The sequence below is a fragment of the Bombyx mori genome, chromosome 6 (genome assembly GCF_030269925.1).
Source record: "Bombyx mori chromosome 6, ASM3026992v2".
Lineage (NCBI taxonomy): Eukaryota > Metazoa > Arthropoda > Insecta > Lepidoptera > Bombycidae > Bombyx > Bombyx mori.
This window is the reverse complement of record NC_085112.1, coordinates 16,543,692-16,554,508: the sequence shown is the minus strand read 5'-3', so window position 1 is coordinate 16,554,508 and position 10,817 is coordinate 16,543,692. Positions and strand designations below refer to the sequence as shown.

The window sequence follows — 10,817 nt, the reverse complement described above, 5'->3', positions numbered from 1 at the left end:
TCACGACCATGAGGCGACGTATTCGCTGTGCTGCGCCTGTCCGCAGGGGATACGTCATTGCCGAATACCTGAAAGAGAAGCAAAATTATGAGGAACAAGCTCAAAAGGCAAAGATAAACAGTTGGAAGGACTTCTGTGGGAAACAGGATAGGGAGAGTCTCTGGGAGGGAATATATAGGGTAATAGGACGGACCAAGAAGCGCCCGGAAGACATTCCGCTGATGGTATCTGGGAGGCAGTTGGGGCCGGAGGAATCGGCCAGGTATTTGACCGACACTTTTTACCCCGAGGACTCCGAGGAGGAAGATACTTCCGAACACCGAGATATCAGGAGAAGGGTAGAACAACTAAACGATGTGGTTCATTCTGAAGTCAATGACCCACTGTTTACGATGGCAGAGCTCCGGAACTCGGTGAGGAGTTTCAACCCGAAGAAGGCCCCGGGGTCCGACGGGCTGACGTCGGATATCTGCTCACAGGCTTTCCGGCAGGACGGGGGTCTCCTACTGGCGCTGACGAACAAGTGCCTAGAGCTGGGTAGTTTCCCGAGAGTTTGGAAAAGGGCGACCGTAGTCGCACTGCGGAAACCGGGAAGGCCCGACTACGCATCGCCGAAGTCATATAGACCAATCGGTCTGCTCCCGGTCTTAGGAAAGATTTTGGAGAGGATGCTAGTGAGACGGTTGAGATGGCACCTGCTCCCTACAGCTAGTGTGGCGCAGTATGGTTTCACGCCACAAAAAGGAACCGAGGACGCCCTGTATGACCTGATGGGACACATACGGAACATGCTGGAGCTAAAGAAGCTGATCGTGGTCGTCTCACTGGACATACAGGGCGCATTCGACTCGGCGTGGTGGCCGATGATTAAAACAAGGCTGGCGGAGGAAGATTGCCCAATAGGCATCCGCAGGATGTTTAACGATTACCTGAGAGACAGAATGGTAACTTTGAGCTACGCGGGTGGACAGCACCATAAGAAAACCGAAAAAGGTTGTGTCCAAGGGTCTATTGCGGGTCCGACCCTCTGGAACCTCCTGCTCGATCCCCTTTTGAGGACTCTAAAGGGTCGTGGGGAGTTCTGCCAAGCTTATGCAGACGACGTCGTCATTGTCTTCGATGGTGATGACGCGTTGCATATTGAGCGACGGGCAAATCTGATCCTGGAGCTCGTCGGAGCATGGGGCAGAAAAAACAAGCTGTTATTTGCGCCGCAGAAGACGCGGTCTATGGTAATTACTAATAAAATCAAATATGACGTCCCAAGGCTGGAAATGGGGGGAATCCCTATTGAAAGTGTTGACGAGATTAAGATCCTGGGGTTGACCATAGACCGCAAATTGACTTTCAACACTCATGTCGACAACACTAGGGTGAGAGTGGCGCAAATATACAAGCAATTATCCAGAGCTGCCAGGGTCAGTTGGGGACTCCACCCCGAGGTTATCCGAGCGATATACTCTGCAGTGGTGGAGCCCATAGTCCTTTACGCGGCTAGCGCTTGGGCTCGGGCGGCGGAGAAGGTGGGCGTTCAGAGGCGCCTATGGACGTTGCAGAGAGACTTTGCGCAAAAAATTATTAAGGCACACAGGACCGTCTCACTCAACTCGGCCCTGCTGCTGGCCGGACTGCTTCCTCTGGATATCCGTATCCGGGAGGCAGCCTTGCTATACGAGGAAAGGAAGGGGCACTTCCGGCGCGTGGTGGGCGATCGGGAGGTAGAGAGACCGGTGCCTGTAAATCGGATGGCACACCCGGCAGCAAACCTCGACCTTGAATACGGAATTATTATGGATAGTGCAGAACTAGAAGCCACGAACGACCAAAATGCCTTACACATCTACACGGATGGGAGTAAGATGGAAGGCAAAGTCGGGGCAGCACTGTCCATATGGAAAGATGAAGTCGAGGTTGGCTCAAAAAGATATAGGCTCGAACCCTACTGCACAGTCTACCAGGCGGAGTTGTTGGCGCTGGCGAGGGCCACTAGAGTGATAATGGGATCAGGGGCGAGTGAGTCCTGTATTTTTTGTGACTCAAGAGCGGCGCTAGACTCGTTAGTAAACAATGATTGCTATCACCCGTTGGCCGTGGAAGCTAGAGAGAACATTATAGCACTACAAAGAATAGGCAAAATAATAAAAATATGGTGGATCAAGGCCCACGCGGGAATTAAAGGAAATGAAAGAGCTGACAAATTGGCAAAGGAAGCGGCCCTTAAACTAAAAACTAAAGCGGACTACAGCGCGTGCCCGGTGTCCTATATTAAAACGCAAATAAGGGGAACCTCTATAAAAGAATGGCATCGTAGATATGACGACGGGGAAACAGCATCGGTCACGAAGGCCTTCTTTCCACGGGTGGAGACGGCGTACCCTATTGTGAGGAAACTGAAATTTGACCAAACATTGACACAACTTATGACTGGACACGGGGGGTTTCTGTCTTATCTGTATCGGTTTAAGCTGAGAGACAGTCCGGCATGCCCATGCGACTCAATATACGACGAAACGCCCTTACACGTTATAACAGAATGTGCCATATTTAGCCGGGAGAGACAAGACCTAGAAACTAAGATAAAAATCCAAATTTGTACAGTAGAAATAAAAAACATTATGGAAAATAAAAAAGTAAGAGACAGTTTTATAACGTATTGTAAAGATATAGTTAGTAAAGTCATAAGTAAAAATAAATAATAGACACACATATGATTACGTATATCATAAGTATATATTAACATATGATAAGAAATAATAATTTAATGTAAGTTAGATAAGATATGCAAATAAGAATGTAAATAAACTGTAAAATTAGATATTAACAATTGTAATAGTATATAAGAAACGAAAATAGATAATAAGCAACTTAGATAATAGTAATAGTGTAAATAATAAATGTTTAAAGATAGACTGATAGTTATAAGTATATAAGACATAATAAAACAAAAGAGTTTAAAATTATTGAACCTGTACAAAATATTAAAAATATAGTTTAGATAAAATAGGCCGAAATCCCAGCGGCAATAATGTGAAAGAAGTGCGTGGATGTGACGTATGGGTATAGATGCGGAAGGATGATTGATAGAACTAGAATGAATGCGGTACAACAGGTCTCCAATTATTTTGGAGGAGAGATTAGTTTATAAAAAAAAAAAAAAAAAAAAAAAAAAAAAAAAAAAAAAAAAAAAAAAAAAAAAAAAAAAAAAAAAAAAAAAAAAAAAAAAAAAAAAAAAAAAAAACATACCCTAACCTAACCTAACCTAACCTAACCTAACCTAACCTAACCTAACCTAACCTAACCTAACCTAACCAGTTCCCCCTCAGCTATCGTGGCGGTCGGATCGTTTTGCGTGCGCTCCGCGTTTAAAAAAATCGAACGAACGGGTTATTTTACGCAAAATATAAAGTGTTATATATCAAAAGGTGCGCGTTCGCGAATACTATCCGTGTGTGAAAAAAGTGCGAAAATCGAACTACTCTGTGAGACACCAGGTCCAAAAAAACGGATTCTAACCTGCAAATTAGATATTCCAGACGCAACGCTGCCTGATTTTCAGCGACAACTTACGTTTCTTGAACTGCAGTTCGAAGCGCACCAGGGGCAGCTACAATCAGGTGAAGTCTCGGATTTTTCCGGGTAAAACTCGCCGAGCCACAAAGGAAAAACCGAAAACCACGTGGCCACGTGCTCCTAGTTCCCGACGTCTTGGAGAAATTTCACCAACTCGAAATCGTGAACTATGTCGAGACACGTCATTTGACACTTCGAACTTCGAAATCGGAGCATCCCCCTGGAAGTTGGAAGACTTTGAAGGCACTACGAACTTAGATCTCATCCAGAGCTGAAACAAGATCTATGACGTCACCTTTTCTGGACCCCTAGATATTGCCCACCACTTGGACAATAATTGTACAAAATTTCAGGAATTTTTGACAGGTAGTTTTCGAGTTACAGAGGACATAAAAAACCTGTGACGTCACGCAGAGCCGAAAGTACCTATGACATCCTGCTCCCGGCAGCACCCTAAAGAAAACCTCCTACAAGGAAGGAAACTCCTCGCGACCAACCCCCTGAGACGCGAAGTTTCTGCACTAGAAGCTATTTGCAGAAAATTGTCAGCCACCTCCAGCTTCGGCAGCTTCCTGAGGGTGGTGTGGACTACGGAGGACCTCCGGACAGGCGGGACATCAGGGACCGGTTCACCTCCTGTGGAACAAAATTTTTAGATTGTAAGTAGGACTAAGGATAGATTTTATATAGAATTTAAGGTGGAACAAGGGTACCGGCCGGCATTACCGCTTAAGTTTGTACACCCCCTGGAGCCTCAGGGGAGCGAGATATCGCAAAAATAACAAAAAATCGGTTGTCTTGGGGACAACCGATCATAGGGTCGACTAACATATTGGCACCCCAAAAAACCACCCCCAACGAGATTTTTTGGAAAAACGGGAAAAATTTCGGTTTTCCCGATTTCCAAAGCAGAAAACAAGGGACTTGACGGTAAATTTGGGCCGCGACCAATACCCCAGTATTTTTCCCCGTCTCGATATCCCGTTCCTAAGGTCAAAACCAGGCAAACGAAGCTGGCAAAAAACTACCCCTAAGTTTGAGGGCGAATAAAAAAAAATCGACCGAGTGACCTATCCCTTTGTGGTCTCGGGACCGGACGGCCCAAATTAAAATACTGCACCCCGGTACTTTTCCCGGCGAAATCGGAAAATTGGAACTAAATTAACAGGTTGTTTAAAATACTTATTCAAGCAGTTCGACGGCAGAGGGATAAAATTGGTTAGGTATTTAAAAATTCCAAAAATACCTCATATCTCGTAAACCGTGCGTCCTAGCCCAAAAATAACGAAAAATTTCTACCCCCCTCCCTAACCCACCCCCCCTGCTCCGCAAACCCTAACCCTTAAACCTCCCCTCCCCCTGCACCCAACCCCTAGGGTCCCAACCCCCTACCCCTAAAATTAACTTATGTCCATTATTACTTGGACTCTGAAAAATTTTTAGTATCAAATTTATAATTATAAAATATTAAAAAATTATTTACTATTATTTTGGCATACTCATAAATAGGTAGTATAAGGACACTTTAGGGGTAGCAACCCCCAAATTAAATAAACCGCCTTATCTCGCGAACGGGAAGAGCTACAGTAACGGGGTTTTTTGCATGAAATAGGGCTTAGTCTGGAGCAGTTTTTTGGATAGAGGTGGAGACTCTACGTAGAGTCGAAACTTAAAACTTTACATTATAAGATCGAAATCGAATTGACTGACCGCGTATCTTTTAAATTGTAAAAATACCTACCTAGTTACATTCTCATACTGACTCTAGGTAGAGTAAAATTTTGTGCGGTTCAATAACAAAATTTTTTTTGCATACATTCCTACACACACACACACACACACACACACTTACGCACATATACACATACACACACACATTAACACACACACACAAGCATATAAATAAAAAAACCTTCTTACCGACACTCGACGAGTCTAGAACTCGTATAGCCTGACGGAATCTGTAACAAAAAAAAAAAAAAAAAAAAAAAAAAAAAAAAAAAAAAAAAAAAAAAAAAAAAAAAAAAAAAACAGAGATATAATTTTTTATTTATTTTATTTTGCTTATTTGTACCGTCCCTTATATAACTTATACAAACCTTTTGTGACGTCCTGTTTATGTAATTATATTACGTGATATTGACGCGTCCTCACTGCAAGGAAAATAAAAATAAAATTAACGATGTACGCAAATATTAGAACCCCAGTGACCAAAAATCTAAACTCTCCTCCGAAAAACGTAGAACATGCTGGATCATCCAATACAGATGACCCAAATATTACAAGGAGCGTAAGACGAAGTGTGGGAGAATGGGAATCAGCCAAGGCCGACCAAGCCATAAAATTGAAAACACCAACATCTCCCACAAAAAAGCCATCTGAAGCCCCCCAAAAACAAAAAAAATACAAGGCTTTCCAAGCAAGACTGCGGAAGCTAGAGCCTGTCTTAGTAAGGCCAAATTAAATCTTGAAAATTCGAGAAATTTGAAGACTGATATAAAAATGGCAGTCTTACAAGCAATAGAAAGGCTTTATGAGCTTGTAAAAGAGGCGGAAGGAAAAGTTATAAGGGGGCAGAAAGTAGAGGAAAAGGGAACGCATAAAGAGAAAGAAGCAGAGACCAAGGAAAAGGATAAAGGTCAGGATGAGACCTTAAATGCATTAAAGAAAAAACTGGAAGAAAATTGCAGTCTCCTAAGAGAAAACTCCGAGAAGATGGAAGAGCTGAAACAAATATTCAGGACTCAAAAAGCGACTTATGCGGATGTGGTGGTATCCCAGCCGGGGAGGCAATCCCCAAAATCCACCACATTACATTCAATAATGGTCTCATCTAAAGACGAAAATGAAACAGGCGATGGTATTCTCACGGAACTCCGAAAAACTGCTAGTGAAGATGAAGGGTGGGTGAGAGTGGAAAGAGTGAGGAAGATCAAAGACAGGAAAGTTATAATGAGTTACAGAACAGAAGAAGAGAGAACAAAGGCAACGCAAAGATTAAAAAAGTCAGAGGGGGAACTCGTCGTTGAAGAGATAAAAAATAAGGATCCCTTATTGATACTCTATAATGTTTTAAAGATGCATTCCGACGAGGACCTCCAAAAAGCCTTAAGAAGCAAAAATAAAGACCTCTTCCGTAACCTCAACAAAGAGGATGACAGGATAGAGGTAAAATATAAAAAGAGTGCCCGTAACCCTCACACCCACCACGTAGTGCTAAAAGTGTCCCCAACCATCTGGAACCGAGCCCTGAGCATGGGGTCGCTGCACATTGATATACAACCAGTTAAAGTGGCGGACCAAACGCCACTGGTGCAGTGTACCCTCTGTCTGGGGTTCGGACATAGCAGAAAATTCTGTAAAGAAGCTTTACCAAGCTGCAGCCATTGCGGCGGACCACATATGAGGGCCGATTGTCCGGACAGACTGACAGGCATAGAGCCTACCTGCTGTAACTGCCGGAAGGCAAATATGACAACCACAGCACACAACGCTTTTAGTAGGGAGTGCCCCGTAATGGCAAAATGGGACAATATAGCACGGCGAGCAGTGGAATACCACTGCTAAAGTTAGACCAAAGAATGGACCCCCATCACCCCCCTACAGAGTTTTACAAGCAAACCTCCAAAGGAAAAAATTAGCAACCGCTGAGTTGGCCATTGAAGCCACTACTCGTAAAGCCGCAATAGCCTTAATTCAAGAGCCTTACGTGGGCGGGGCAAGGAGTATGAAAGGATTCCGGGGCGTAAGGGTCTTCCAAAGCACTGCACAAGGAGATGGGACTGTCAAAGCTGCGATAGCTGTCTTTGATCACGACTTGGACGTGATACAGTACCCGCAACTCACCACCAATAACATCGTGGTGGTGGGGATCCGGACCAGCGCCTGGGAGATCACGCTGGTGTCCTATTACTTCGAGCCAGACAAGCCCATAGAGTCTTATCTGGAACAGATCAAAAGGATAGAGAGAAAAACGGGACCCAAAAGGCTTATCTTTGGAGGTGACGCGAATGCTAAGAGTACCTGGTGGGGGAGTAAGGAAGATGATGCACGAGGAGAACAACTGATGGGGACTCTCGGAGAGTTGGGCCTACAGATTCTAAACGAGGGAGATGTCCCGACATTTGATACGATCAGAGGAGGTAAGAGGTACCAAAGCCGCGTGGATGTGACGTTCTGTACTGAAGACATGCTGGACCTGATAGACGGATGGCGAGTCGATGAAGACCTAGTGAGCTCGGACCACAATGGTATGGTATTCAATATTAGACTCCAAAAATCAAAAAGCATCAAAATTGAAAGAACTACTAGGATATTTAACACTAAAAAAGCCAATTGGAGCCTGTTTCATGAGAAGATGGCCCAATTACTGCTAGATAACAATATGACAACTTTGATAGATACAATAGACAATCAAACAAAAGTAGAATCTGCAATCGATACATATACAAACATAATAACAAAAACTTGTGAACAATCAATTCCAAAAAAGACAAGCAGAGAAATACTTACCATACCGTGGTGGTCGGAGAAGCTCGCAGAGATGAGGAAGGAGACGAACACGATGAGACGCCGCATCAGGAACGCAGCGCAGGATCGAAGACAACACGTGGTTGATGAGTACCTGAAACAAAAAGAAAAATATGAGTCGGAAGTTAGAGAGGCCCAAGCCGGGAGCTGGAAGGAGTTCTGTGGGAAGCAGGACAGGGAAGGGGTCTGGGAGGGAATATATAGGGTGATGAGTAGAGCTCGGACAAGGGAGGAAGATTGCCCTTTAACGGATGTGGATGGAGCCCCGCTGGACCCTGAAAAGTCAGCAAAGCTCTTGGCAGAGACCTTCTACCCGGAGGACCGGGAAGAGGAGGATAATGATGAGCATGCCGAAACCAGAAGGAGGGCTAAAATAAGCGAAGGTGTGCATGATGAGCATGTACCCTCGTTTACTGTTAACGAACTCAAGCATGCTCTAAGAAGCTTTAACCCAAAGAAGGCACCAGGGGCAGATGGACTCACGTCCGATATATGCACTCATGCAATAGACCTAGACCAAAAACTCTTTCTCGGTCTAATCAATAAGTGTTTAGAACATAGATACTTTCCGAAAATCTGGAAAGCGGCAACAGTGGTGATACTGAGGAAGCCGGGAAAGAACTCGTACACTGAACCGAAATCGCACAGGCCGATTGGTCTTTTGCCTGTGCTGGGAAAGCTGTACGAGAAGATGCTGGTGGCCCGACTCAAGTACCATCTATTACCGAAGATGAGTACTCGCCAATTCGGCTTCATGCCCCAAAGGAGCACCGAGGACTCCCTCTATACACTAATGCAACATGTAAAAGAGAAACTGAAGGAAAAACGCATTATTACAATAGTGTCATTGGATATAGAGGGAGCCTTCGATAGCGCGTGGTGGCCGGCTTTGGAGGTCCGATTGGCTGAGGAAAAGTGTCCGGAGTACTTGAGACGGGTCATCAGCAGCTATCTCAGCGACAGAAAGGTTTCAGTGCGCTACGCAGGTGCTGAATATGACAGGGCTACTACCAAAGGTTGCGTGCAGGGATCCATCGGAGGCCCAATTTTATGGAACTTGCTCCTCGACCCATTAATTCACCAACTTCAAGCCAGAGGTGAATACATACAAGCATTTGCCGATGATGTGGTCCTGGTGTTCGATGGAGACTCTGCACTGCAAATAGAAAGACAGGCAAACACCTCCCTCGAACATGTTCAAGCGTGGGGCGTCCGAAATAAGCTCAAATTCGCGCCGCACAAAACTTGTGCGATGACAATAACGCGGAGGCTTAAGTACGACACACCACGCTTGAACATGGGCGGAACGGAGATCGCCACCTATAAAGAACTCAAGATCTTGGGGCTCACTATCGACGATAAGCTCACATTCAACACACACGTTAGGAATGTATGTAAAAAAGCTATCGGGATGTATAAAATCCTCGCACGCACAGCTAGAGTTAGTTGGGGATTGAGTCCTGAGGTTATCAGGGTGATATATGTGGCGGTAGTGGAGCCTACGGTGCTGTACGCGGCTGCAGTGTGGCACGAATCAGTATATAAGCTGGGGGTCCAAAAACAGCTAAATGTTATCCAAAGGGGCTTCGCTCAAAAACTTTGTAAGGCATATCGCACGGTCTCCCTGAACTCGGCACTGTTAATGGCTGGGATACTCCCTTTGGATCTCCGAGTTCGAGAGGCAGCCTCTCTATTTGAGGCCAAGAAGGGAGTATGCCAGTCATGGCTTGGGGACAGGGAGATCGAGCGAATGTCGTCCGCGATGGATGCCCCTCATCCCGCAGAGCAACAGAGTCTGGAGTTCGGCAATCTGGTAGACGAGGAACAATACAACAATCTCAACCATCTTGACGTGAGAATTTTCACGGACGGGAGCAAGATTGAGGGCCGAGTCGGGGCCGCTTTATCCATTTGGGATGGTGAGGTCGAGATAAGGTCCCTCAAGCTTGCTCTCGCACCCTACTGTACCGTCTATCAGGCCGAACTCCTGGCTCTAAGCTATGCAGTTAAGGAAGCCCAGCTCCGAAACGGGTCTACTTTTGGAGTCTTTAGCGACAGCAAAGCGGCACTCCTCACAGTCACAAACCACGGTTCCCTCCATCCACTAGCCGTAAACATAAGAAAAATGTTAAAAGAATGCACACTGCAAAATAAGACCGTTGCCTTATACTGGATTAAGGCACACGCGGGATTGGAGGGAAACGAGCGAGCAGATCAACTCGCTAAGGAAGCCGCTCTGCTGTCGAAAAGGAGCCCACATTACGACCTGTGCCCCGTTTCATACGTCAAGCGAATCATCCGGGGTGGCTCGCTTGACGAATGGAACAGGCGATATCGGGATAGTGACAGAGCATCAGTCACCAAAATATTTTTTCCGGATGCAGTAGCGGCATACAGCACTGTAAGGAAAATGAGGATAACTGGGCACATTACCCAGTTCACTACGGGGCATGGAGGGTTCTCCGAATACTTGGCTAGGTTCAAGCGTAAGGGGGACCCCTCGTGTGCCTGTGAACCTGGCATGCCGGAAACGGTCGAACACCTGCTGACGAGTTGTCCCATTTTTGGAAAGCAAAGGTTCGAGCTTGAAAACAAAATAAATATAATTGTAAATAAGGAAAATTTGTGTAAATTGATAGTTGAAAAGAATGTTAAGGAACTGTTTATAGAATATGCTGTACAAATAGTAAAAATAGTAAATAAGAAAAACAAAGAAT

At 45.2% G+C, this 10,817-nt stretch overlaps 1 long non-coding RNA gene across 1 annotated transcript; it reads right to left on the bottom strand.

The window, feature by feature from the left end:
• Positions 1–3,134: 3,134 nt before the first annotated feature.
• Positions 3,135–5,602, bottom strand: LOC134199011 (uncharacterized). Its single transcript, XR_009973326.1, has 2 exons — positions 5,539–5,602; positions 3,135–3,244 (listed from the first exon to the last, which is right to left on the bottom strand). It is a non-coding gene; the product is annotated as an uncharacterized LOC134199011 (long non-coding RNA).
• Between the last annotated feature and the right edge of the window lie 5,215 nt (positions 5,603–10,817).